Below are 25,879 nucleotides of genomic sequence, written 5' to 3'. Positions count from 1 at the left end.
TGAGTTGGAGAGTAAATGAAAGTGATGCAAAAAAAACTTACAGCATCTGCTATTCCCAGGTGCTAACAGATAGTTTTTTTTATTAATCACTGCACTTCACATTTGAGCATGTCAGCTTGAAAGTAAATTAAAGTGATGCAATAAAAGCTTACAGCACCTGGTATTCCTAGGTAGGGTCCCACTTCAGTACTATTCAGGCCCAAACTTGCTTAGCTTCCAAGGTCAGATGAGATTGGGCGTTTTCAAGCTGGTGTGGCCGTAAGCCTTAAACACTTACTCAAATTGCCTAATCATAGCAAATATGATCAAAGACCATTCTGACAATTTTTTTTATTAATCCCTGCACTTGACATTCTAGAATGTTATCTTGAATGTAAATTAAATGATGCAATAAAAGCTTACAACATCTGGTATACGGAGGCACTAACAGACAGTTTTTTGATGAATCACTGCACTTCACATTCAGGCATGTGAGTTGGAGAGTAAATGAAAGTGATGGAAAAAAAACGTACAGCATCTGCTATTCCCAGGTGCTAACCGATAGTTTGAGTTAATTATTCACTGCACTTCAAATTTGAACATGATAGCTTGAACATAAATTAAAGGGATGCAATACAATCTTACAGCACCTGCTATTCCCTGGTACTAAAATATTTCTATTTAATCTGTACACTTCACATACAAGCTTGTCAGTTGCAGATTAAAGTAAAGTGATGCAACAAAAACTTACAGCATCTGCTATTCCCAGGTGCTAACAGATAGTTTTTTTAATTAATCACTGCATTTCACATCCTAGCATGTCATCTTGACAGTAAATTAAAGTGATTCAAGAGAAGCTTACAGCATCTCGTAGTCCAAGGTGCTAACAGATAGTTTTTGATGAATCACTGCACTTCACATTCAGGCATGTGAGTTGGAGAGTAAATGAAAGTGATGCAAAAAAAACTTACAGCATCTGCTATTCCCAGGTGCTAACAGATAGTTTTTTTTATTAATCACTGCACTTCACATTTGAGCATGTCAGCTTGAAAGTAAATTAAAGTGATGCAATAAAAGCTTACAGCACCTGGTATTCCTAGGTAGGGTCCCACCTCAGTACTATCCAGGCCCAAACTTGCTTAACTTCCAAGGTCAGATGAGATTGGGCGTTCTCAAGCCGGTGTGGCCGTAAGCCTTAAACACTTACTCAAATTTCCTAATCATAGTAAATATGATCAAAGACCAATCTGACAATTTTTTTTATTAATCCCTGCACTTGACATTCTAGAATGTTATCTTGAATGTAAATTAAATGATGCAATAAAAGCTTACAACATCTGGTATACGGAGGCACTAACAGACAGTATTTTGATGAATCACTGCACTTCACATTCAGGCATGTGAGTTGGAGAGTAAATGAAAGTGATGCAAAAAAAACGTACAGCATCTGCTATTCCCAGGTGCTAACCGATAGTTTGAGTTAATTATTCACTGCACTTCAAATTTGAACATGATAGCTTGAACATAAATTAAAGGGATGCAATACAATCTTACAGCACCTGCTATTCCCTGGTACTAAAATATTTCTATTTAATCTGTACACTTCACATACAAGCTTGTCAGTTGCAGATTAAAGTAAAGTGATGCAACAAAAACTTACAGCATCTGCTATTCCCAGGTGCTAATAGATAGTTTTTTTAATTAATCACTGCATTTCACATCCTAGCATGTCATCTTGACAGTAAATTAAAGTGATTCAAGAGAAGCTTACAGCATCTCGTAGTCCAAGGTGCTAATAGATAGTTTTTGATGAATCACTGCACTTCACATTCAGGCATGTGAGTTGGAGAGTAAATGAAAGTGATGCAAAAAAAACTTACAGCATCTGCTATTCCCAGGTGCTAACAGATAGTTTTTTTTATTAATCACTGCACTTCACATTTGAGCATGTCAGCTTGAAAGTAAATTAAAGTGATGCAATAAAAGCTTACAGCACCTGGTATTCCTAGGTAGGGTCCCACTTCAGTACTATTCAGGCCCAAACTTGCTTAGCTTCCAAGGTCAGATGAGATTGGGCGTTCTCAAGCTGGTGTGGCCATAAGCCTTAAACACTTACTCAAATTTCCTAATCATAGCAAATATGATCAAAGACCAATCTGACAATTTTTTTTATTAATCCCTGCACTTGACATTCTAGAATGGTATCTTGAATGTAAATTAAATGATGCAATAAAAGCTTACAACATCTGGTATACGGAGGCACAAACAGACAGTTTTATGATGAATCACTGCACTTCACATTCAGGCATGTGAGTTGGAGAGTAAATGAAAGTGATGCAAAAAAAACGTACAGCATCTGCTATTCCCAGGTGCTAACCGATAGTTTGAGTTAATTATTCACTGCACTTCAAATTTGAACATGATAGCTTGAACATAAATTAAAGGGATGCAATACAATCTTACAGCACCTGCTATTCCCTGGTACTAAAATATTTCTATTTAATCTGTACACTTCACATACAAGCTTGTCAGTTGCAGATTAAAGTAAAGTGATGCAACAAAAACTTACAGCATCTGCTATTCCCAGGTGCTAACAGATAGTTTTTTTAATTAATCACTGCATTTCACATCCTAGCATGTCATCTTGACAGTAAATTAAAGTGATTCAAGAGAAGCTTACAGCATCTCGTAGTCCAAGGTGCTAACAGATAGTTTTTGATGAATCACTGCACTTCACATTCAGGCATGTGAGTTGGAGAGTAAATGAAAGTGATGCAAAAAAAACTTACAGCATCTGCTATTCCCAGGTGCTAACAGATAGTTTTTTTTATTAATCACTGCACTTCACATTTGAGCATGTCAGCTTGAAAGTAAATTAAAGTGATGCAATAAAAGCTTACAGCACCTGGTATTCCTAGGTAGGGTCCCACCTCAGTACTATCCAGGCCCAAACTTGCTTAGCTTCCAAGGTCAGATGAGATTGGGCGTTCTCAAGCCGGTGTGGCCGTAAGCCTTAAACACTTACTCAAATTTCCTAATCATAGTAAATATGATCAAAGACCAATCTGACAATTTTTTTTATTAATCCCTGCACTTGACATTCTAGAATGTTATCTTGAATGTAAATTAAATGATGCAATAAAAGCTTACAACATCTGGTATACGGAGGCACTAACAGACAGTTTTTTGATGAATCACTGCACTTCACATTCAGGCATGTGAGTTGGAGAGTAAATGAAAGTGATGCAAAAAAAACGTACAGCATCTGCTATTCCCAGGTGCTAACCGATAGTTTGAGTTAATTATTCACTGCACTTCAAATTTGAACATGATAGCTTGAACATAAATTAAAGGGATGCAAAACAATCTTACAGCACCTGCTATTCCCTGGTACTAAAATATTTCTATTTAATCTGTACACTTCACATACAAGCTTGTCAGTTGCAGATTAAAGTAAAGTGATGCAACAAAAACTTACAGCATCTGCTATTCCCAGGTGCTAACAGATAGTTTTTTTAATTAATCACTGCATTTCACATCCTAGCATGTCATCTTGACAGTAAATTAAAGTGATTCAAGAGAAGCTTACAGCATCTCGTAGTCCAAGGTGCTAACAGATAGTTTTTGATGAATCACTGCACTTCACATTCAGGCATGTGAGTTGGAGAGTAAATGAAAGTGATGCAAAAAAAACTTACAGCATCTGCTATTCCCAGGTGCTAACAGATAGTTTTTTATATTAATCACTGCACTTCACATTTGAGCATGTCAGCTTGAAAGTAAATTAAAGTGATGCAAGAAAAGCTTACAGCACCTGGTATTCCTAGGTAGGTTCCCACCTCAGTACTATCCAGGCCCAAACTTGCTTAGCTTCCAAGGTCAGATGAGACTGGGCGTTCTCAAGCTGGTGTGGCCGCAAGCCTTAAACACTTACTCAAATTGCCTAATCATAGCAAATATGATCAAAGACCAATCTGACAATTTTTTTTATTAATCCCTGCACTTGACATTCTAGAATGTTATCTTGAATGTAAATTAAATGATGCAATAAAAGCTTACAACATCTGGTATACGGAGGCACTAACAGACAGTTTTTTGATGAATCACTGCACTTCACATTCAGGCATGTGAGTTGGAGAGTAAATGAAAGTGATGCAAAAAAAACGTACAGCATCTGCTATTCCCAGGTGCTAACCGATAGTTTGAGTTAATTATTCACTGCACTTCAAATTTGAACATGATAGCTTGAACATAAATTAAAGGGATGCAATACAATCTTACAGCACCTGCTATTCCCTGGTACTAAAATATTTCTATTTAATCTGTACACTTCACATACAAGCTTGTCAGTTGCAGATTAAAGTAAAGTGATGCAACAAAAACTTACAGCATCTGCTATTCCCAGGTGCTAATAGATAGTTTTTTTAATTAATCACTGCATTTCACATCCTAGCATGTCATCTTGACAGTAAATTAAAGTGATTCAAGAGAAGCTTACAGCATCTCGTAGTCCAAGGTGCTAATAGATAGTTTTTGATGAATCACTGCACTTCACATTCAGGCATGTGAGTTGGAGAGTAAATGAAAGTGATGCAAAAAAAACTTACAGCATCTGCTATTCCCAGGTGCTAACAGATAGTTTTTTTTATTAATCACTGCACTTCACATTTGAGCATGTCAGCTTGAAAGTAAATTAAAGTGATGCAATAAAAGCTTACAGCACCTGGTATTCCTAGGTAGGGTCCCACTTCAGTACTATTCAGGCCCAAACTTGCTTAGCTTCCAAGGTCAGATGAGATTGGGCGTTCTCAAGCTGGTGTGGCCATAAGCCTTAAACACTTACTCAAATTTCCTAATCATAGCAAATATGATCAAAGACCAATCTGACAATTTTTTTTATTAATCCCTGCACTTGACATTCTAGAATGTTATCTTGAATGTAAATTAAATGATGCAATAAAAGCTTACAACATCTGGTATACGGAGGCACTAACAGACAGTTTTTTGATGAATCACTGCACTTCACATTCAGGCATGTGAGTTGGAGAGTAAATGAAAGTGATGCAAAAAAAACGTACAGCATCTGCTATTCCCAGGTGCTAACCGATAGTTTGAGTTAATTATTCACTGCACTTCAAATTTGAACATGATAGCTTGAACATAAATTAAAGGGATGCAATACAATCTTACAGCACCTGCTATTCCCTGGTACTAAAATATTTCTATTTAATCTGTACACTTCACATACAAGCTTGTCAGTTGCAGATTAAAGTAAAGTGATGCAACAAAAACTTACAGCATCTGCTATTCCCAGGTGCTAATAGATAGTTTTTTTAATTAATCACTGCATTTCACATCCTAGCATGTCATCTTGACAGTAAATTAAAGTGATTCAAGAGAAGCTTACAGCATCTCGTAGTCCAAGGTGCTAATAGATAGTTTTTGATGAATCACTGCACTTCACATTCAGGCATGTGAGTTGGAGAGTAAATGAAAGTGATGCAAAAAAAACTTACAGCATCTGCTATTCCCAGGTGCTAACAGATAGTTTTTTTTATTAATCACTGCACTTCACATTTGAGCATGTCAGCTTGAAAGTAAATTAAAGTGATGCAATAAAAGCTTACAGCACCTGGTATTCCTAGGTAGGGTCCCACTTCAGTACTATTCAGGCCCAAACTTGCTTAGCTTCCAAGGTCAGATGAGATTGGGCGTTCTCAAGCTGGTGTGGCCATAAGCCTTAAACACTTACTCAAATTTCCTAATCATAGCAAATATGATCAAAGACCAATCTGACAATTTTTTTTATTAATCCCTGCACTTGACATTCTAGAATGGTATCTTGAATGTAAATTAAATGATGCAATAAAAGCTTACAACATCTGGTATACGGAGGCACAAACAGACAGTTTTATGATGAATCACTGCACTTCACATTCAGGCATGTGAGTTGGAGAGTAAATGAAAGTGATGCAAAAAAAACGTACAGCATCTGCTATTCCCAGGTGCTAACAGATAGTTTGAGTTAATTATTCACTTCACTTCAAATTTGAACATGATAGCTTGAACATAAATTAAAGGGATGCAATACAATCTTACAGCACCTGCTATTCCCTGGTACTAAAATATTTCTATTTAATCTGTACACTTCACATACAAGCTTGTCAGTTGCAGATTAAAGTAAAGTGATGCAACAAAAACTTACAGCATCTGCTATTCCCAGGTGCTAACAGATAGTTTTTTTAATTAATCACTGCATTTCACATCCTAGCATGTCATCTTGACAGTAAATTAAAGTGATTCAAGAGAAGCTTACAGCATCTCGTAGTCCAAGGTGCTAACAGATAGTTTTTGATGAATCACTGCACTTCACATTCAGGCATGTGAGTTGGAGAGTAAATGAAAGTGATGCAAAAAAAACTTACAGCATCGGCTATTCCCAGGTGCTAAGAGATAGTTTTTTTTATTAATCACTGCACTTCACATTTGAGCATGTCAGCTTGAAAGTAAATTAAAGTGATGCAAGAAAAGCTTACAGCACCTGGTATTCCTAGGTAGGGTCCCACCTCAGTACTATCCAGGCCCAAACTTGCTTAGCTTCCAAGGTCAGATGAGATTCGGCGTTCTCAAGCTGGTGTGGCCATAAGCCTTAAGCACTTTCTCAAATTGCCTAATCATAGCAAATATGATCAAAGACCAATCTGTCAATTTTTTTTATTAATCCCTGCACTTGACATTCTAGAATGTTATCTTGAATGTAAATTAAATGATGCAATAAAAGCTTACAACATCTGGTATACGGAGGCACTAACAGACAGTTTTTTGATGAATCACTGCACTTCACATTCAGGCATGTGAGTTGGAGAGTAAATGAAAGTGATGCAAGAAAACCTTACAGCACCTGGTATTCCTAGGTAGGGTCCCACCTCAGTACTATCCAGGCCCAAACTTGCTTAGCTTCCAAGGTCAGAGGAGATTGGGCGTTCTCAAGCTGGTGTGGCTGTAAGCCTTAAACACTTACTCAAATTTCCTAATCATAGCAAATATGATCAAAGACCAATCTGACAATTTTTTTTATTAATCCCTGCACTTGACATTCTAGAATGTTATCTTGAATGTAAATTAAATGATGCAATAAAAGCTTACAACATCTGGTATACGGAGGCACTAGCAGACAGTTTTTTGATGAATCACTGCACTTCACATTCAGGCATGTGAGTTGGAGAGTAAATGAAAGTGATGCAAAAAAAACGTACAGCATCTGCTATTCCCAGGTGCTAACCGATAGTTTGAGTTAATTATTCACTGCACTTCAAATTTGAACATGATAGCTTGAACATAAATTAAAGGGATGCAATACAATCTTACAGCACCTGCTATTCCCTGGTACTAAAATATTTCTATTTAATCTGTACACTTCACATACAAGCTTGTCAGTTGCAGATTAAAGTAAAGTGATGCAACAAAAACTTACAGCATCTGCTATTCCCAGGTGCTAACAGATAGTTTTTTTAATTAATCACTGCATTTCACATCCTAGCATGTCATCTTGACAGTAAATTAAAGTGATTCAAGAGAAGCTTACAGCATCTCATAGTCCAAGGTGCTAACAGATAGTTTTTGATGAATCATTGCACTTCACATTCAGGTATGTGAGTTGGAGAGTAAATGAAAGTGATGCAAAAAAAACTTACAGCATCTGCTATTCCCAGGTGCTAACAGATAGTTTTTTTTTATTAATCACTGCACTTCACATTTGAGCATGTCAGCTTGAAAGTAAATTAAAGTGATGCAAGAAAACCTTACAGCACCTGGTATTCCTAGGTAGGGTCCCACCTCAGTACTATCCAGGCCCAAACTTGCTTAGCTTCCAAGGTCAGATGAGATTGGGCGTTCTCAAGCTGGTGTGGCCGTAAGCCTTAAACACTTACTCAAATTTCCTAATCATAGCAAATATGATCAAAGACCAATCTGACAATTTTTTTTTTTAATCCCTGCACTTGACATTCTAGAATGGTATCTTGAATGTAAATTAAATGATGCAATAAAAGCTTACAACATCTGGTATACGGAGGCACAAACAGACAGTTTTATGATGAATCACTGCACTTCACATTCAGGCATGTGAGTTGTAGAGTAAATGAAAGTGATGCAAAAAAAAACGTACAGCATCTGCTATTCCCAGGTGCTAACCGATAGTTTGAGTTAATTATTCACTGCACTTCAAATTTGAACATGATAGCTTGAACATAAATTAAAGGGATGCAATAAAATCTTACAGCACCTGCTATTCCCTGGTACTAAAATATTTCTATTTAATCTGTACACTTCACAAACAAGCATGTCAGTTGCAGATTAAATTAAAGTGATGCAACAAAAACTTACAGCATCTGCTATTCCCAGGTGCTAACAGACAGTTTTTTTTAATTAATCACTGCACTTCACATCCTAGCATGTCATCTTAAAAGTAAATTAAAGTGATGCAAGAGAAGCTTACAGCATCTCGTAGTCCAAGCTGCTAACAGATAGTTTTTTGATGAATCACTGCACTTCACATTTGAGCATGTCAGCTTGAAAATAAATTAAAGTGATGCAAGAAAAGCTTACAGCACCTGGTATTCCTAGATAGGGTCCCACCTCAGTACTATCCAGGCCCAAACTTGTTTCGCTTCCAAGGTCAGACGAGACTGGTCGTTCTCAAGCTGGTGTGGCCGTAAGCCTTAAACACTTACTCAAATTGCCTAATCATAGCAAATATGATCAAAGACCAATCTGACAATTTTTGTTATTAATCCCTGCACTTGACATTGTAGAATGTTATCTTGAAAGTAAATTAAATGATGCAATAAAAGCTTACAACATCTGGTATACGGAGGCACTAACAGACAGTTTTTTTATTAATCACTGCACTTCACATTCAAGCATGTCAGTTGGAGAGTAAATTAAAGTGATGCAATAAAAACTTACAGCATCTGCTATTCCTAGGTGCTAGCAGATAGTTTGATTTAATCATTCACTGCACTTCAAATTTGAACATGATAGCTTGAACATAAATTAAAGGGATGCAATAAAATCTTACAGCACCTGCTATTCCCTGTTACTAAAAGATTTCTATTTAATCTGTACACTTCACATACAAGCATGTCAGTTGCAGATTAAATTAAAGTGATGCAACAAAAACTTACAGCATCTGCTATTCCCAGGTGCTAACAGATAGTTTTTTTTAATTAATCACTGCACTTCACATCCTAGCATGTCATCTTAAAAGTAAATTAAAGTGATGCAAGAGAAGCATACAGCATCTCGTAGTCCAAGCTGCTAACAGATAGTTTTTTGATGAATCACTGCACTTCACATTCAGGCATGTGAGTTGGAGAGTAAATGAAAGTGATGCAAAAAAAACTTACAGCATCTGCTATTCCCATGTGCTAACAGATAGTTTTTTTTATTAATCACTGCACTTCACATTTGAGCATGTCAGCTTGAAAATAAATTAAAGTGATGCAAGAAAAGCTTACAGCACCTGGTATTCCTAGATAGGGTCCCACCTCAGTACTATCCAGGCCCAAACTTGTTTCGCTTCCAAGGTCAGACGAGACTGGTCGTTCTCAAGCTGGTGTGGCCGTAAGCCTTAAACACTTACTCAAATTGCCTAATCATAGCAAATATGATCAAAGACCAATCTGACAATTTTTGTTATTAATCCCTGCACTTGACATTGTAGAATGTTATCTTGAAAGTAAATTAAATGATGCAATAAAAGCTTACAACATCTGGTATACGGAGGCACTAAAAGACAGTTTTTTTATTAATCACTGCACTTCACATTCAAGCATGTCAGTTGGAGAGTAAATTAAAGTGATGCAATAAAAACTTACAGCACCTGCTATTCCCTGTTACTAAAAGATTTCTATTTAATCTGTACACTTCACATACAAGCATGTCAGTTGCAGATTAAATTAAAGTGATGCAACAAAAACTTACAGCATCTGCTATTCCCAGGTGCTAACAGATAGTTTTTTTTAATTAATCACTGCACTTCACATCCTAGCATGTCATCTTAAAAGTAAATTAAAGTGATGCAAGAGAAGCATATAGCATCTCGTAGTCCAAGCTGCTAACAGATAGTTTTTTGATGAATCACTGCACTTCACATTCAGGCATGTGAGTTGGAGAGTAAATGAAAGTGATGCAAAAAAAACTTACAGCATCTGCTATTCCCATGTGCTAACAGAGAGTTTTTTTTATTAATCACTGCACTTCACATTTGAGCATGTCAGCTTGAAAGTAAATTAAAGTGATGCAAGAAAAGGTTACAGCACCTGGTATTCCTAGGTAGGGTCCCACCTCAGTACTATCCAGGCCCAACGTTGTTCAGTTTCCAAGGTCAGATGAGATTGGACGTTCTCAAGCTGGTGTGGCCGTAAGCCTTAAACACTTACTCTAATTGCCTAATCATAGCAAATATGATCAAAGACCAATCTGACAATTTTTTTTATTAATCCCTGCACTTGACATTCTAGAATGTTATCTTGAAAGTAAATTAAATGATGCAATAAAAGCTTACAACATCTGGTATTCGGAGGCACTAACAGACAGTTTTTTTTTAATCACTGCATTTCACATTCAAGCATGTCAGTTGGAGAGTAAATTAAAGTGATGCAATAAAAACTTACAGCATCTGCTATTCCCAGGTGCTAGCCGATAGTTTGATTTAATTATTCACTGCACTTCAAATTTGAACATGATAGCTTGAACATAAATTAAAGGGATGCAATAAAATCTTACAGCACCTGCTATTCCCTGGTACTAAAAGATTTCTATTTAATCTGTACACTTCACAAACAAGCATGTCAGTTGCAGATTAAATTAAAGTGATGCAACAAAAACTTACAGCATCTGCTATTCCCAGGTGCTAACAGACAGTTTTTTTTAATTAATCACTGCACTTCACATCCTAGCATGTCATCTTAAAAGTAAATTAAAGTGATGCAAGAGAAGCTTACAGCATCTCGTAGTCCAAGCTGCTAACAGATAGTTTTTTGATGAATCACTGCACTTCACATTCAGGCATGTGAGTTGGAGAGTAAATGAAAGTGATGCAAAAAAAACTTACAGCATCTGCTATTCCCATGTGCTAACAGATAGTTTTTTTTATTAATCACTGCACTTCACATTTGAGCATGTCAGCTTGAAAATAAATTAAAGTGATGCAAGAAAAGCTTACAGCACCTGGTATTCCTAGATAGGGTCCCACCTCAGTACTATCCAGGCCCAAACTTGTTTCGCTTCCAAGGTCAGACGAGACTGGTCGTTCTCAAGATGGTGTGGCCGTAAGCCTTAAACACTTACTCAAATTGCCTAATCATAGCAAATATGATCAAAGACCAATCTGACAATTTTTGTTATTAATCCCTGCACTTGACATTGTAGAATGTTATCTTGAAAGTAAATTAAATGATGCAATAAAAGCTTACAACATCTGGTATACGGAGGCACTAAAAGACAGTTTTTTTATTAATCACTGCACTTCACATTCAAGCATGTCAGTTGGAGAGTAAATTAAAGTGATGCAATAAAAACTTACAGCACCTGCTATTCCCTGTTACTAAAAGATTTCTATTTAATCTGTACACTTCACATACAAGCATGTCAGTTGCAGATTAAATTAAAGTGATGCAACAAAAACTTACAGCATCTGCTATTCCCAGGTGCTAACAGATAGTTTTTTTTAATTAATCACTGCACTTCACATCCTAGCATGTCATCTTAAAAGTAAATTAAAGTGATGCAAGAGAAGCATACAGCATCTCGTAGTCCAAGCTGCTAACAGATAGTTTTTTGATGAATCACTGCACTTCACATTCAGGCATGTGAGTTGGAGAGTAAATGAAAGTGATGCAAAAAAAACTTACAGCATCTGCTATTCCCATGTGCTAACAGATAGTTTTTTTTATTAATCACTGCACTTCACATTTGAGCATGTCAGCTTGAAAATAAATTAAAGTGATGCAAGAAAAGCTTACAGCACCTGGTATTCCTAGGTAGGGTCCCACCTCAGTACTATCCAGGCCCAAACTTACTTAGCTTCCAAGGTCAGATGAGATTGGCCGTTCTCAAGCTGGTGTGGCCGTAAGCCTTAAAAGCTTCCTCAAATTGCCTAATCATAGCAAATATGATCAAAGACCAATCTGACAATTTTTTTTATTAATCCCTGCACTTGACATTGTAGAATGTTATCTTGAAAGTAAATTAAATGATGCAATAAAATCTTACAACATCTGGTATACGGAGGCACTAACAGACAGTTTTTTTATTAATCACTGCACTTCACATTCAAGCATGTCAGTTGGAGAGTAAATTAAAGTGATGCAATAAAAACTTACAGCATCTGCTATTCCCAGGTGCTAGCAGATAGTTTGATTTAATTATTCACTGCACTTCAAATTTGAACATGATATCTTGAACATAAATTAAAGGGATGCAATAAAATCTTACAGCACCTGCTATTCCCTGGTACTAAAAGATTTCTATTTAATCTGTACACTTCACAAACAAGCATGTCAGTTGCAGATTAAATTAAAGTGATGCAACAAAAACTTACAGCATCTGCTATTCCCAGGTGCTAACAGACAGTTTTTTTTAATTAATCACTGCACTTCACATTTGAGCATGTCATCTTAAAAGTAAATTAAAGTGATGCAAGAGAAGCTTACAGCATCTCGTAGTCCAAGCTGCTAACAGATAGTTTTTTGATGAATCACTGCACTTCACATTCAGGCATGTGAGTTGGAGAGTAAATGAAAGTGATGCAAAAAAAACTTACAGCATCTGCTATGCCCATGTGCTAACAGATAGTTTTTTTTATTAATCACTGCACTTCACATTTGAGCATGTCAGCTTGAAAATAAATTAAAGTGATGCAAGAAAAGCTTACAGCACCTGGTATTCCTAGGTAGGGTCCCACCTCAGTACTATCCAGGCCCAAACTTACTTAGCTTCCAAGGTCAGATGAGATTGGCCGTTCTCAAGATGGTGTGGCCGTAAGCCTTAAAAGCTTCCTCAAATTGCCTAATCATAGCAAATATGATCAAAGACCAATCTGACAATTTTTTTTATTAATCCCTGCACTTGACATTGTAGAATGTTATCTTGAAAGTAAATTAAATGATGCAATAAAATCTTACAACATCTGGTATACGGAGGCACTAACAGACAGTTTTTTTATTAATCACTGCACTTCACATTCAAGCATGTCAGTTGGAGAGTAAATTAAAGTGATGCAATAAAAACTTACAGCATCTGCTATTCCCAGGTGCTAGCAGATAGTTTGATTTAATTATTCACTGCACTTCAAATTTGAACATGATATCTTGAACATAAATTAAAGGGATGCAATAAAATCTTACAGCACCTGCTATTCCCTGGTACTAAAAGATTTCTATTTAATCTGTACACTTCACAAACAAGCATGTCAGTTGCAGATTAAATTAAAGTGATGCAACAAAAACTTACAGCATCTGCTATTCCCAGGTGCTAACAGACAGTTTTTTTTAATTAATCACTGCACTTCACATTTGAGCATGTCATCTTAAAAGTAAATTAAAGTGATGCAAGAGAAGCTTACAGCATCTCGTAGTCCAAGCTGCTAACAGATAGTTTTTTGATGAATCACTGCACTTCACATTCAGGCATGTGAGTTGGAGAGTAAATGAAAGTGATGCAAAAAAAACTTACAGCATCTGCTATGCCCATGTGCTAACAGATAGTTTTTTTTATTAATCACTGCACTTCACATTTGAGCATGTCAGCTTGAAAATAAATTAAAGTGATGCAAGAAAAGCTTACAGCACCTGGTATTCCTAGGTAGGGTCCCACCTCAGTAATATCCAGGCCCAAACTTACTTAGCTTCCAAGGTCAGATGAGATTGGCCGTTCTCAAGCTGGTGTGGCCGTAAGCCTTAAAAGCTTCCTCAAATTGCCTAATCATAGCAAATATGATCAAAGACCAATCTGACAATTTTTGTTATTAATCCCTGCACTTGACATTGTAGAATGTTATCTTGAAAGTAAATTAAATGATGCAATAAAAGCTTACAACATCTGGTATACGGAGGCACTAACAGACAGTTTTTTTATTAATCACTGCACTTCACATTCAAGCATGTCAGTTGGAGAGTAAATTAAAGTCATGCAATAAAAACTTACAGCATCTGCTATTCCTAGGTGCTAGCAGATAGTTTGATTTAATCATTCACTGCACTTCAAATTTGAACATGATAGCTTGAACATAAATTAAAGGGATGCAATAAAATCTTACAGCACCTGCTATTCCCTGTTACTAAAATATTTCTATTTAATCTGTACACTTCACATACAAGCATGTCAGTTGCAGATTAAATTAAAGTGATGCAACAAAAACTTACAGCATCTGCTATTCCCAGGTGCTAACAGATAGTTTTTTTTAATTAATCACTGCACTTCACATCCTAGCATGTCATCTTAAAAGTAAATTAAAGTGATGCAAGAGAAGCTTACAGCATCTCGTAGTCCAAGCTGCTAACAGATAGTTTTTTGATGAATCACTGCACTTCACATTCAGGAATGTGAGTTGGAGAGTAAATGAAAGTGATGCAAAAAAAACTTACAGCATCTGCTATTCCCATGTGCTAACAGATAGTTTTTTTATTAATCACTGCACTTCACATTTGAGCATGTCAGCTTGAAAATAAATTAAAGTGATGCAAGAAAAGCTTACAGCACCTGGTATTCCTAGGTAGGGTCCCACCTCAGTACTCTCCAGGCCCAAACTTGTTTCGCTTCCAAGGTCAGACGAGACTGGTCGTTCTCAAGCTGGTGTGGCCGTAAGCCTTAAACACTTACTCAAATTGCCTAATCATAGCAAATATGATCAAAGACCAATCTGACAATTTTTGTTATTAATCCCTGCACTTGACATTGTAGAATGTTATCTTGAAAGTAAATTAAATGATGCAATAAAAGCTTACAACATCTGGTATACGGAGGCACTAACAGACAGTTTTTTTATTAATCACTGCACTTCACATTCAAGCATGTCAGTTGGAGAGTAAATTAAAGTGATGCAATAAAAACTTACAGCATCTGCTATTCCTAGGTGCTAGCAGATAGTTTGATTTAATCATTCTCTGCACTTCAAATTTGAACATGATAGCTTGAACATAAATTAAAGGGATGCAATAAAATCTTACAGCACCTGCTATTCCCTGTTACTAAAAGATTTCTATTTAATCTGTACACTTCACATACAAGCATGTCAGTTGCAGATTAAATTAAAGTGATGCAACAAAAACTTACAGCATCTGCTATTCCCAGGTGCTAACAGATAGTTTTTTTTAATTAATCACTGCACTTCACATCCTAGCATGTCATCTTAAAAGTAAATTAAAGTGATGCAAGAGAAGCTTACAGCATCTCGTAGTCCAAGCTGCTAACAGATAGTTTTTTGATGAATCACTGCACTTCACATTCAGGCATGTGAGTTGGAGAGTAAATGAAAGTGATGCAAAAAAAACTTACAGCATCTGCTATTCCCATGTGCTAACAGATAGTTTTTTTTATTAATCACTGCACTTCACATTTGAGCATGTCAGCTTGAAAATAAATTAAAGTGATGCAAGAAAAGCTTACAGCACCTGGTATTCCTAGGTAGGGTCCCACCTCAGTACTATCCAGGCCCAAACTTACTTAGCTTCCAAGGTCAGATGAGATTGGGCGTTCTCAAGCTGGTGTGGCCGTAAGCCTTAAAAGCTTCCTCAAATTGCCTAATCATAGCAAATATGATCAAAGACCAATCTGACAATTTTTTTTATTAATCCCTGCACTTGACATTCTAGAATGTTATCTTGAAAGTAAATTAAATGATGCAATAAAATCTTACAACATCTGGTATACGGAGGCACTAACAGACAGTTTTTTTTATTAATCACTGCACTTCACATTCAAGCATGCCAGTTGGAGAGTAAATTAAAGTGATGCAATAAAAACTTACAGCATCTGCTATTCCCAGGTGCTAGCAGATAGTTTGATTTAATTATTCACTGCACTTCAAATTTGAACATGATAGCTTGAACATAAATTAAAGGGATGCAATAAAATCTTACAGCACCTGCTATTCCCTGGTACTAAAAGATTTCTATTTAATCTGTACACTTCACAAACAAGCATGTCAGTTGCAGATTAAATTAAAGTGATGCAACAAAAATTTACAGCATCTGCTATTCCCAGGTGCTAACAGACAGTTTTTTTTAATTAATCACTGCACTTCACATCCTAGCATGTCATCTTAAAAGTAAATTAAAGTGATGCAAGAGAAGCTTACAGCATCTCGTAGTCCAAGCTGCTAACAGATAGTTTTTTGATGAATCACTGCACTTCACATTCAGGCATGTGAGTTGGAGAGTAAATGAAAGTGATGCAAAAAAAACTTACAGCATCTGCTATTCCCATGTGCTAACAGAGAGTTTTTTTTATTAATCACTGCACTTCACATTTGAGCATGTCAGCTTGAAAGTAAATTAAAGTGATGCAAGAAAAGGTTACAGCACCTGGTATTCCTAGGTAGGGTCCCATCTCAGTACTATCCAGGCCCAAAGTTGTTCAGTTTCCAAGGTCAGATGAGATTGGACGTTCTCAAGCTGGTGTGGCCATAAGCCTTAAACACTTACTCAAATTGCCTAACTATAGCAAATATGATCAAAGACCAATCTGACAATTTTTTTTATTAATCCCTGCACTTGACATTGTAGAATGTTATCTTGAAAGTAAATTAAATGATGCAATAAAAGCTTACAACATCTGGTATACGGAGGCACTACCAGACAGTTTTTTTATTAATCACTGCACTTCACATTCAAGCATGTCAGTTGGAGAGTAAATTAAAGTGATGCAATAAAAACTTACAGCATCTGCTATTCCCAGGTGCTAGCAGATAGTTTGATTTAATTATTCACTGCACTTCAAATTTGAACATGATAGCTTGAACATAAATTAAAGGGATGCAATAAAATCTTACAGCTCCTGCTATTCCCTGGTACTAAAAGATTTCTATTTAATCTGTACACTTCACATACAAGCATGTCAGTTGCAGATTAAATTAAAGTGATGCAACAAAAACTTAAAGCATTTGCTATTCCCAGGTGCTAACAGATAGTTTTTTTTTAATTAATCACTGCACTTCACATCCTAGCATGTCATCTTGAAAGTAAATTAAAGTGATGCAAGAAAAGCTTACAGCACCTGGTATTCCTAGATAGGGTCCCACCTCAGTACTATCCAGGCCCAAACTTGTTTCGCTTCCAAGGTCAGACGAGACTGGTCGTTCTCAAGCTGGTGTGGCCGTAAGCCTTAAACACTTACTCAAATTGCCTAATCATAGCAAATATGATCAAAGACCAATCTGACAATTTTTGTTATTAATCCCTGCACTTGACATTGTAGAATGTTATCTTGAAAGTAAATTAAATGATGCAATAAAAGCTTACAACATCTGGTATACGGAGGCACTAACAGACAGTTTTTTTATTAATCACTGCACTTCACATTCAAGCATGTCAGTTGGAGAGTAAATTAAAGTGATGCAATAAAAACTTACAGCATCTGCTATTCCTAGGTGCTAGCAGATAGTTTGATTTAATCATTCACTGCACTTCAAATTTGAACATGATAGCTTGAACATAAATTAAAGGGATGCAATAAAATCTTACAGCACCTGCTATTCCCTGTTACTAAAAGATTTCTATTTAATCTGTACACTTCACATACAAGCATGTCAGTTGCAGATTAAATTAAAGTGATGCAACAAAAACTTACAGCATCTGCTATTCCCAGGTGCTAACAGATAGTTTTTTTTAATTAATCACTGCACTTCACATCCTAGCATGTCATCTTAAAAGTAAATTAAATGATGCAAGAGAAGCTTACAGCATCTCGTAGTCCAAGCTGCTAACAGATAGTTTTTTGATGAATCACTGCACTTCACATTCAGGCATGTGAGTTGGAGAGTAAATGAAAGTGATGCAAAAAAAACTTACAGCATCTGCTATTCCCATGTGCTAACAGATAGTTTTTTTTATTAATCACTGCACTTCACATTTGAGCATGTCAGCTTGAAAATAAATTAAAGTGATGCAAGAAAAGGTTACAGCACCTGGTATTCCTAGGTAGGGTCCCATCTCAGTACTATCCAGGCCCAAAGTTGTTCAGTTTCCAAGGTCAGATGAGATTGGACGTTCTCAAGCTGGTGTGGCCATAAGCCTTAAACACTTACTCAAATTGCCTAACTATAGCAAATATGATCAAAGACCAATCTGACAATTTTTTTTATTAATCCCTGCACTTGACATTGTAGAATGTTATCTTGAAAGTAAATTAAATGATGCAATAAAAGCTTACAACATCTGGTATACGGAGGCACTACCAGACAGTTTTTTTATTAATCACTGCACTTCACATTCAAGCATGTCAGTTGGAGAGTAAATTAAAGTGATGCAATAAAAACTTACAGCATCTGCTATTCCCAGGTGCTAGCAGATAGTTTGATTTAATTATTCACTGCACTTCAAATTTGAACATGATAGCTTGAACATAAATTAAAGGGATGCAATAAAATCTTACAGCTCCTGCTATTCCCTGGTACTAAAAGATTTCTATTTAATCTGTACACTTCACATACAAGCATGTCAGTTGCAGATTAAATTAAAGTGATGCAACAAAAACTTAAAGCATTTGCTATTCCCAGGTGCTAACAGATAGTTTTTTTTTAATTAATCACTGCACTTCACATCCTAGCATGTCATCTTGAAAGTAAATTAAAGTGATGCAAGAAAAGCTTACAGCACCTGGTATTCCTAGATAGGGTCCCACCTCAGTACTATCCAGGCCCAAACTTGTTTCGCTTCCAAGGTCAGACGAGACTGGTCGTTCTCAAGCTGGTGTGGCCGTAAGCCTTAAACACTTACTCAAATTGCCTAATCATAGCAAATATGATCAAAGACCAATCTGACAATTTTTGTTATTAATCCCTGCACTTGACATTGTAGAATGTTATCTTGAAAGTAAATTAAATGATGCAATAAAAGCTTACAACATCTGGTATACGGAGGCACTAACAGACAGTTTTTTTATTAATCACTGCACTTCACATTCAAGCATGTCAGTTGGAGAGTAAATTAAAGTGATGCAATAAAAACTTACAGCATCTGCTATTCCTAGGTGCTAGCAGATAGTTTGATTTAATCATTCACTGCACTTCAAATTTGAACATGATAGCTTGAACATAAATTAAAGGGATGCAATAAAATCTTACAGCACCTGCTATTCCCTGTTACTAAAAGATTTCTATTTAATCTGTACACTTCACATACAAGCATGTCAGTTGCAGATTAAATTAAAGTGATGCAACAAAAACTTACAGCATCTGCTATTCCCAGGTGCTAACAGATAGTTTTTTTTAATTAATCACTGCACTTCACATCCTAGCATGTCATCTTAAAAGTAAATTAAATGATGCAAGAGAAGCTTACAGCATCTCGTAGTCCAAGCTGCTAACAGATAGTTTTTTGATGAATCACTGCACTTCACATTCAGGAATGTGAGTTGGAGAGTAAATGAAAGTGATGCAAAAAAAACTTACAGCATCTGCTATTCCCATGTGCTAACAGATAGTTTTTTTATTAATCACTGCACTTCACATTTGAGCATGTCAGCTTGAAAATAAATTAAAGTGATGCAAGAAAAGCTTACAGCACCTGGTATTCCTAGGTAGGGTCCCACCTCAGTACTATCCAGGCCCAAAGTTGTTCAGCTTCCAAGGTCAGATGAGATTGGGGGTTCTCAAGCTGGTGTGGCCATAAGCCTTAAACACTTACTCTAATTGCCTAACTATAGCAAATATGATCAAAGACCATTCTGACAATTTTTTTTATTAATCCCTGCACTTGACATTGTAGAATGTTATCTTGAAAGTAAATTAAATGATGCAATAAAAGCTTACAACATCTGGTATACGGAGGCACTACCAGACAGTTTTTTTATTAATCACTGCACTTCACATTCAAGCATGTCAGTTGGAGAGTAAATGAAAGTGATGCAATAAAAACTTACAGCATCTGCTATTCCCAGGTGCTAGCAGATAGTTTGATTTAATTATTCACTGCACTTCAAATTTGAACATGATAGCTTGAACATAAATTAAAGGGATGCAATAAAATCTTACAGCTCCTGCTATTCCCTGGTACTAAAAGATTTCTATTTAATCTGTACACTTCACATACAAGCATGTCAGTTGCAGATTAAATTAAAGTGATGCAACAAAACCTTAAAGCATTTGCTATTCCCAGGTGCTAACAGATAGTTTTTTTTTAATTAATCACTGCACTTCACATCCTAGCATGTCATCTTGAAAGTAAATTAAAGTGATGCAAGAGAAGCTTACAGCATCTCGTAGTCCAAGCTGCTAACAGATAGTTTTTTGATGAATCACTGCACTTCACATTCAGGCATGTGAGTTGGAGAGTAAATGAAAGTGATGCAAAAAAAACTTACAGCATCTGCTATTCCCATGTGCTAACAGATAGTTTTTTTTATTAATCACTGCACTTCACATTTGAGCATGTCAGCTTGAAAATAAATTAAAGTGATGCAAGAAAAGCTTACAGCACCTGGTATTCCTAGGTAGGGTCCCACCTCAGTACTATCCAGGCCCAAACTTACTTAGCTTCCAAGGTCAGATGAGATTGGGCGTTCTCAAGCTGGTGTGGCCGTAAGCCTTAAAAGCTTCCTCAAATTGCCTAATCATAGCAAATATGATCAAAGACCAATCTGACAATTTTTTTTATTAATCCCTGCACTTGACATTCTAGAATGTTATCTTGAAAGTAAATTAAATGATGCAATAAAATCTTACAACATCTGGTATACGGAGGCACTAACAGACAGTTTTTTTTATTAATCACTGCACTTCACATTCAAGCATGTCAGTTGGAGAGTAAATTAAAGTGATGCAATAAAAACTTACAGCATCTGCTATTCCCAGGTGCTAGCAGATAGTTTGATTTAATTATTCACTGCACTTCAAATTTGAACATGATAGCTTGAACATAAATTAAAGGGATGCAATAAAATCTTACAGCACCTGCTATTCCCTGGTACTAAAAGATTTCTATTTAATCTGTACACTTCACAAACAAGCATGTCAGTTGCAGATTAAATTAAAGTGATGCAACAAAAACTTACAGCATCTGCTATTCCCAGGTGCTAACAGACAGTTTTTTTTAATTAATCACTGCACTTCACATCCTAGCATGTCATCTTAAAAGTAAATTAAAGTGATGCAAGAGAAGCTTACAGCATCTCGTAGTCCAAGCTGCTAACAGATAGTTTTTTGATGAATCACTGCACTTCACATTCAGGCATGTGAGTTGGAGAGTAAATGAAAGTGATGCAAAAAAAACTTACAGCATCTGCTATTCCCATGTGCTAACAGATAGTTTTTTTTATTAATCACTGCACTTCACATTTGAGCATGTCAGCTTGAAAATAAATTAAAGTGATGCAAGAAAAGCTTACAGCACCTGGTATTCCTAGGTAGGGTCCCACCTCAGTACTATCCAGGCCCAAACTTACTTAGCTTCCAAGGTCAGATGAGATTGGGCGTTCTCAAGCTGGTGTGGCCGTAAGCCTTAAAAGCTTCCTCAAATTGCCTAATCATAGCAAATATGATCAAAGACCAATCTGACAATTTTTTTTATTAATCCCTGCACTTGACATTCTAGAATGTTATCTTGAAAGTAAATTAAATGATGCAATAAAATCTTACAACATCTGGTATACGGAGGCACTAACAGACAGTTTTTTTTATTAATCACTGCACTTCACATTCAAGCATGTCAGTTGGAGAGTAAATTAAAGTGATGCAATAAAAACTTACAGCATCTGCTATTCCCAGGTGCTAGCAGATAGTTTGATTTAATTATTCACTGCACTTCAAATTTGAACATGATAGCTTGAACATAAATTAAAGGGATGCAATAAAATCTTACAGCACCTGCTATTCCCTGGTACTAAAAGATTTCTATTTAATCTGTACACTTCACAAACAAGCATGTCAGTTGCAGATTAAATTAAAGTGATGCAACAAAAACTTACAGCATCTGCTATTCCCAGGTGCTAACAGACAGTTTTTTTTAATTAATCACTGCACTTCACATCCTAGCATGTCATCTTAAAAGTAAATTAAAGTGATGCAAGAGAAGCTTACAGCATCTCGTAGTCCAAGCTGCTAACAGATAGTTTTTTGATGAATCACTGCACTTCACATTCAGGCATGTGAGTTGGAGAGTAAATGAAAGTGATGCAAAAAAAACTTACAGCATCTGCTATTCCCATGTGCTAACAGAGAGTTTTTTTTATTAATCACTGCACTTCACATTTGAGCATGTCAGCTTGAAAGTAAATTAAAGTGATGCAAGAAAAGGTTACAGCACCTGGTATTCCTAGGTAGGGTCCCATCTCAGTACTATCCAGGCCCAAAGTTGTTCAGTTTCCAAGGTCAGATGAGATTGGACGTTCTCAAGCTGGTGTGGCCATAAGCCTTAAACACTTACTCAAATTGCCTAACTATAGCAAATATGATCAAAGACCAATCTGACAATTTTTTTTTATTAATCCCTGCACTTGACATTGTAGAATGTTATCTTGAAAGTAAATTAAATGATGCAATAAAAGCTTACAACATCTGGTATACGGAGGCACTACCAGACAGTTTTTTTATTAATCACTGCACTTCACATTCAAGCATGTCAGTTGGAGAGTAAATTAAAGTGATGCAATAAAAACTTACAGCATCTGCTATTCCCAGGTGCTAGCAGATAGTTTGATTTAATTATTCACTGCACTTCAAATTTGAACATGATAGCTTGAACATAAATTAAAGGGATGCAATAAAATCTTACAGCTCCTGCTATTCCCTGGTACTAAAAGATTTCTATTTAATCTGTACACTTCACATACAAGCATGTCAGTTGCAGATTAAATTAAAGTGATGCAACAAAAACTTAAAGCATTTGCTATTCCCAGGTGCTAACAGATAGTTTTTTTTTAATTAATCACTGCACTTCACATCCTAGCATGTCATCTTGAAAGTAAATTAAAGTGATGCAAGAAAAGCTTACAGCACCTGGTATTCCTAGGTAGGGTCCCACATCAGTACTATCCAGGCCCAAACTTACTTAGCTTCCAAGGTCAGATGAGATTGGGCGTTCTCAAGCTGGTGTGGCCGTAAGCCTTAAAAGCTTCCTCAAATTGCCTAATCATAGCAAATATGATCAAAGACCAATCTGACAATTTTTTTTATTAATCCCTGCACTTGACATTCTAGAATGTTATCTTGAAAGTAAATTAAATGATGCAATAAAATCTTACAACATCTGGTATACGGAGGCACTAACAGACAGTTTTTTTTATTAATCACTGCACTTCACATTCAAGCATGTCAGTTGGAGAGTAAATTAAAGTGATGCAATAAAAACTTACAGCATCTGCTATTCCCAGGTGCTAGCAGATAGTTTGATTTAATTATTCACTGCACTTCAAATTTGAACATGATAGCTTGAACATAAATTAAAGGGATGCAATAAAATCTTACAGCACCTGCTATTCCCTGGTACTAAAAGATTTCTATTTAATCTGTACACTTCACAAACAAGCATGTCAGTTGCAGATTAAATTAAAGTGATGCAACAAAAACTTACAGCATCTGCTATTCCCAGGTGCTAACAGACAGTTTTTTTTAATTAATCACTGCACTTCACATCCTAGCATGTCATCTTAAAAGTAAATTAAAGTGATGCAAGAGAAGCTTACAGCATCTCGTAGTCCAAGCTGCTAACAGATAGTTTTTTGATGAATCACTGCACTTCACATTCAGGCATGTGAGTTGGAGAGTAAATGAAAGTGATGCAAAAAAAACTTACAGCATCTGCTATTCCCATGTGCTAAGAGAGAGTTTTTTTTATTAATCACTGCACTTCACATTTGAGCATGTCAGCTTGAAAGTAAAATAAAGTGATGCACGAAAAGGTTACAGCACCTGGTATTCCTAGGTAGGGTCCCAACTCAGTACTATCCAGGCCCAAAGTTGTTCAGTTTCCAAGGTCAGATGAGATTGGACGTTCTCAAGCTGGTGTGGCCGTAAGCCTTAAACACTTACTCTAATTGCCTAATCATAGCAAATATGATCAAAGACCAATCTGACAATTTTTTTTATTAATCCCTGCACTTGACATTCTAGAATGTTATCTTGAAAGTAAATTAAATGATGCAATAAAAGCTTACAACATCTGGTATTCGGAGGCACTAACAGACAGTTTTTTTTTAATCACTGCATTTCACATTCAAGCATGTCAGTTGGAGAGTAAATTAAAGTGATGCAATAAAAACTTACAGCATCTGCTATTCCTAGGTGCTAGCAGATAGTTTGATTTAATCATTCACTGCACTTCAAATTTGAACATGATAGCTTGAACATAAATTAAAGGGATGCAATAAAATCTTACAGCACCTGCTATTCCCTGTTACTAAAAGATTTCTATTTAATCTGTACACTTCACATACAAGCATGTCAGTTGCAGATTAAATTAAAGTGATGCAACAAAAACTTACAGCATCTGCTATTCCCAGGTGCTAACAGATAGTTTTTTTTAATTAATCACTGCACTTCACATCCTAGCATGTCATCTTAAAAGTAAATTAAAGTGATGCAAGAGAAGCTTACAGCATCTCGTAGTCCAAGCTGCTAACAGATAGTTTTTTGATGAATCACTGCACTTCACATTCAGGCATGTGAGTTGGAGAGTAAATGAAAGTGATGCAAAAAAAACTTACAGCATCTGCTATTCCCATGTGCTAACAGATAGTTTTTTTTATTAATCACTGCACTTCACATTTGAGCATGTCAGCTTGAAAATAAATTAAAGTGATGCAAGAAAAGCTTACAGCACCTGGTATTCCTAGTTAGGGTCCCACCTCAGTACTATCAAGGCCCAAACTTACTTAGCTTCCAAGGTCAGATGAGATTGGGCGTTCTCAAGATGGTGTGGCCGTAAGCCTTAAAGACTTCCTCAAATTGCCTAATCATAGCAAATATGATCAAAGACCAATCTAACAATTTTTTTTATTAATCCCTGCACTTGACATTCTAGAATGTTATCTTGAAAGTAAATTAAATGATGCAATAAAATCTTACAACATCTGGTATACGGAGGCACTAACAGACAGTTTTTTTTAATCACTGCACTTCACATTCAAGCATGTCAGTTGGAGAGTAAATTAAAGTGATGCAATAAAAACTTACTGCATCTGCTATTCCCAGGTGCTAGCAGATAGTTTTTTTTTATTAATCACTGCACTTCACATCCTAGCATGTCATCTTAAAAGTAAATTAAAGTGATGCAAGAGAAGCTTACAGCATCTCCTAGTCCAAGCTGCTAACAGATAGTTTTTTGATGAATCACTGCACTTCACATTCAGGCACGTGAGTTGTAGAGTAAATGAAAGTGATGCAAAAAAAACTTACAGCATCTGCTATTCCCATGTGCTAACAGAGAGTTTTTTTTATTAATCACTGCACTTCACATTTGAGCATGTCAGCTTGAAAGTAAATTAAAGTGATGCAAGAAAAGGTTACAGCACCTGGTATTCCTAGGTAGGGTCCCACCTCAGTACTATCCAGGCCCAACGTTGTTCAGTTTCCAAGGTCAGATGAGATTGGACGTTCTCAAGCTGGTGTGGCCGTAAGCCTTAAACACTTACTCTAATTGCCTAATCATAGCAAATATGATCAAAGACCAATCTGACAATTTTT

General features: G+C 36.3%; 3 non-coding genes and 22 pseudogenes across 3 annotated transcripts; all 25 read right to left on the bottom strand.

Moving 5' to 3' along the window:
• Nucleotides 1-145: 145 nt before the first annotated feature.
• On the bottom strand, nt 146-264 carry LOC145643835 (5S ribosomal RNA). The gene has a single exon (XR_014116085.1). It is a non-coding gene; the product is annotated as a 5S ribosomal RNA (ribosomal RNA).
• A 790-nt stretch (nt 265-1,054) lies between these two features.
• LOC145650931 (5S ribosomal RNA) lies at nt 1,055-1,173 on the bottom strand. The gene has a single exon (XR_014116752.1). It is a non-coding gene; the product is annotated as a 5S ribosomal RNA (ribosomal RNA).
• Nucleotides 1,174-1,963: 790 nt separating this feature from the next.
• On the bottom strand, nt 1,964-2,082 carry LOC145648458 (5S ribosomal RNA; annotated as a pseudogene).
• Nucleotides 2,083-2,872: 790 nt separating this feature from the next.
• Nucleotides 2,873-2,991, bottom strand: LOC145643789 (5S ribosomal RNA). The gene has a single exon (XR_014116079.1). It is a non-coding gene; the product is annotated as a 5S ribosomal RNA (ribosomal RNA).
• A 790-nt stretch (nt 2,992-3,781) lies between these two features.
• On the bottom strand, nt 3,782-3,900 carry LOC145648383 (5S ribosomal RNA; annotated as a pseudogene).
• A 790-nt stretch (nt 3,901-4,690) lies between these two features.
• LOC145648457 (5S ribosomal RNA) lies at nt 4,691-4,809 on the bottom strand (annotated as a pseudogene).
• Nucleotides 4,810-5,599: 790 nt separating this feature from the next.
• Nucleotides 5,600-5,718, bottom strand: LOC145648456 (5S ribosomal RNA; annotated as a pseudogene).
• Nucleotides 5,719-6,508: 790 nt separating this feature from the next.
• LOC145649657 (5S ribosomal RNA) lies at nt 6,509-6,627 on the bottom strand (annotated as a pseudogene).
• Nucleotides 6,628-6,868: 241 nt separating this feature from the next.
• LOC145649980 (5S ribosomal RNA) lies at nt 6,869-6,987 on the bottom strand (annotated as a pseudogene).
• Nucleotides 6,988-7,778: 791 nt separating this feature from the next.
• LOC145648374 (5S ribosomal RNA) lies at nt 7,779-7,897 on the bottom strand (annotated as a pseudogene).
• Nucleotides 7,898-8,579: 682 nt separating this feature from the next.
• On the bottom strand, nt 8,580-8,698 carry LOC145644031 (5S ribosomal RNA; annotated as a pseudogene).
• Nucleotides 8,699-9,490: 792 nt separating this feature from the next.
• Nucleotides 9,491-9,609, bottom strand: LOC145644030 (5S ribosomal RNA; annotated as a pseudogene).
• Nucleotides 9,610-11,199: 1,590 nt separating this feature from the next.
• LOC145644555 (5S ribosomal RNA) lies at nt 11,200-11,318 on the bottom strand (annotated as a pseudogene).
• Nucleotides 11,319-11,998: 680 nt separating this feature from the next.
• On the bottom strand, nt 11,999-12,117 carry LOC145649801 (5S ribosomal RNA; annotated as a pseudogene).
• A 792-nt stretch (nt 12,118-12,909) lies between these two features.
• Nucleotides 12,910-13,028, bottom strand: LOC145650269 (5S ribosomal RNA; annotated as a pseudogene).
• Nucleotides 13,029-13,820: 792 nt separating this feature from the next.
• On the bottom strand, nt 13,821-13,939 carry LOC145643669 (5S ribosomal RNA; annotated as a pseudogene).
• Nucleotides 13,940-14,730: 791 nt separating this feature from the next.
• Nucleotides 14,731-14,849, bottom strand: LOC145644358 (5S ribosomal RNA; annotated as a pseudogene).
• A 792-nt stretch (nt 14,850-15,641) lies between these two features.
• Nucleotides 15,642-15,760, bottom strand: LOC145647714 (5S ribosomal RNA; annotated as a pseudogene).
• A 1,484-nt stretch (nt 15,761-17,244) lies between these two features.
• On the bottom strand, nt 17,245-17,363 carry LOC145644029 (5S ribosomal RNA; annotated as a pseudogene).
• A 1,482-nt stretch (nt 17,364-18,845) lies between these two features.
• LOC145644028 (5S ribosomal RNA) lies at nt 18,846-18,964 on the bottom strand (annotated as a pseudogene).
• A 790-nt stretch (nt 18,965-19,754) lies between these two features.
• On the bottom strand, nt 19,755-19,873 carry LOC145644228 (5S ribosomal RNA; annotated as a pseudogene).
• Nucleotides 19,874-20,666: 793 nt separating this feature from the next.
• On the bottom strand, nt 20,667-20,785 carry LOC145647712 (5S ribosomal RNA; annotated as a pseudogene).
• A 793-nt stretch (nt 20,786-21,578) lies between these two features.
• On the bottom strand, nt 21,579-21,697 carry LOC145647711 (5S ribosomal RNA; annotated as a pseudogene).
• A 1,485-nt stretch (nt 21,698-23,182) lies between these two features.
• On the bottom strand, nt 23,183-23,301 carry LOC145649143 (5S ribosomal RNA; annotated as a pseudogene).
• Nucleotides 23,302-25,004: 1,703 nt separating this feature from the next.
• On the bottom strand, nt 25,005-25,123 carry LOC145643823 (5S ribosomal RNA; annotated as a pseudogene).
• Between the last annotated feature and the right edge of the window lie 756 nt (nt 25,124-25,879).

Source organism: Electrophorus electricus, chromosome 13 (genome assembly GCF_041902795.1).
Source record: "Electrophorus electricus isolate QZ-2024a chromosome 13, ASM4190279v1, whole genome shotgun sequence".
Classification (NCBI taxonomy): Eukaryota; Metazoa; Chordata; class Actinopteri; order Gymnotiformes; family Gymnotidae; genus Electrophorus; species Electrophorus electricus.
Note: the sequence above shows the minus strand (reverse complement) of the source record. Positions and strands in the feature narration are given on the sequence as shown.